We start from the raw sequence: 1,980 nt of genomic DNA, 5'->3' as shown, positions 1-1,980 counted from the left end.
TGAACTAGGTAAAGCCCCTTGATTATGATCCACCATTAACTTTGCAGGTTGGCCAACTTATGTTTCTATGCTCCGAATAGAGGAACTGGTTTCTGTCATAAATTGGCTCAATGAATCAGCGTATACCTTTGGTTTAGTCATTTGAGGTGGTGGTCGTTGATGTGGCGGCATTTGTGGCCTTTGAGTATCACAAAAGGGACTTGGGTTTAGCCCATAAGATGGTGTATGTAGAGGATATTAAGGTGGATTTGAATGATACTGTGTTTGGGGCCTTTGATTATTGCTCCATGACAAATTCTGATGGTTCTTGTATGCTGGAGTATAATTGTTAGGGTATGGGTTGTTATTTGGTTGCCTTGGAAAATTACCAATGGCTTGAATCTGTTCAAGTGGGATATCATCAACCGAATAAGAACTCCACGCTGGACATTGCTGAAAGTGATGAGGGCCTCCACATGTCTCACAACTGATAGGAGCAGGTTGTAGTTGCATCACTTTAGCTGAACTGTTGTTTTTTTGTTGTATTTGTTTCGTTAGCGAAGCAATTTGAGTAGTGAGCATAGCAATAAGATCAACTTCTAGAACTCCTACCACCTTCTTATTTTCTCGCTCAAATGGACAATTATAATTATTCATGGCCATCTCCTATAAAAGCTCATAAGCTTCGTTAGCGCTTTTGCTCATAAATGCTCCACATACTGCTGCATCTATGATAGTCCTTGTGTTTCCCCTCAGTCCATTATAGAAAGTATGCACCAATATCCATTTCACTATACCATGATGTGGACATTTTCGCAGCAACTCTTTAAACATCTCCCAAGCGTCATATAATGATTCCCCCTCAAATTGACATAAATTATTTATTTCACCTCTAATCCGTGCATATTTAGAAGGAGGAAAGTACTTAGCGAGAAATTTTTGAGCAAGGTCTTCCCATGTCAGAATGGAATTGGCTTGCAGCAAAATCAACCAACTTTTTGCCATGTCTCTCAACAATAATGGAAATAACCTCCAACGAATTGCATCATTACTAACCCCATTCATTTTGAAAGTATCGCATAACTCCAAAAAGTTAGTAATATGGAGGTTCAGATCCTCATTAGGTAGCCCCCCAAATTGAACACAATTCTGACCCATTTGAATTTTTTCAAAATTGTTTGCCTCCACAGTAGGTGGGTGAATACTAGAATGCATCCCTGTAACAGTAGGGAGTACATAGTCCCTCAAAGTTAAATCTACCTCAGCTGCATCGTTCCTTGCATTACCCTGATTCAGATTATTATTAGCGACATTATTGACATTCTGGGCAATCTTTTCAAGTGTTTTATGTTTTTTTCTCTTTTGTAGGTCTTCCCAATCTCAGGATCAACAGGTACTAGTATTTTTGAACCGTTACATCGCATAAAATAAGTCACTTGAAATTGAGAAATTTAAAAGCAACTTTTTTTAGAAAATGTTAAATGGAAACCAAAGTAGATTGAAAAACAATTATATTTCATATTGATTATTAGGTCCCCGGCAATGGCGCCAAAAATTTTATCATGAAGATATGATACGTAAGTGCACGCAATCGATTCAAGTGTTGACAATAAGAACTCGTCAATGGAATATGGGTGGAAAACTCAAAAATTTAAATCAAGATTTGATGAACACAAATGAACTTATAGAAACTTGAAAGAAAATTGCAAGTGAAAAATAGAAAGAAAACTTGTATATTGCTCTTAGATTAATATGATCTTAGAAGTGAGGTTCCCTTAATAGTGGGCTCTAATGGCCCCTAATACATTGTGGTCCCAGGGGACCAGATTGTTCACCAGAACGTTATCAGTGTGGTGGTACAGGCAGTAGTGGTGCAAAAGGTCGTGGTGCCGGCTCTGTTACGTAGTCAGGGCCGTGGCAACGCCTCAACTACTTATTTAGTACTAGTGTCAGAGAAGTGGCACCAGACGTAGTGGCACAGGTGGTTGTGGTGTCGACCCT

At 38.9% G+C, this 1,980-nt stretch overlaps 1 non-coding gene across 1 annotated transcript; it reads left to right on the top strand.

Annotated features, from left to right (window-relative positions):
- The first annotated feature begins 772 nt into the window (after window positions 1–772).
- LOC133828350 (small nucleolar RNA R71) lies at window positions 773–879 on the top strand. Its single transcript, XR_009890975.1, has one exon. It is a non-coding gene; the product is annotated as a small nucleolar RNA R71 (small nucleolar RNA).
- Window positions 880–1,980: the final 1,101 nt, after the last annotated feature.

This window comes from Humulus lupulus, chromosome 3 (assembly GCF_963169125.1).
Source record: "Humulus lupulus chromosome 3, drHumLupu1.1, whole genome shotgun sequence".
Classification (NCBI taxonomy): Eukaryota; Viridiplantae; Streptophyta; class Magnoliopsida; order Rosales; family Cannabaceae; genus Humulus; species Humulus lupulus.
The sequence above is the reverse complement of the archived record's forward strand: the minus strand, read 5'-3'. Positions and strand labels throughout refer to the sequence as shown.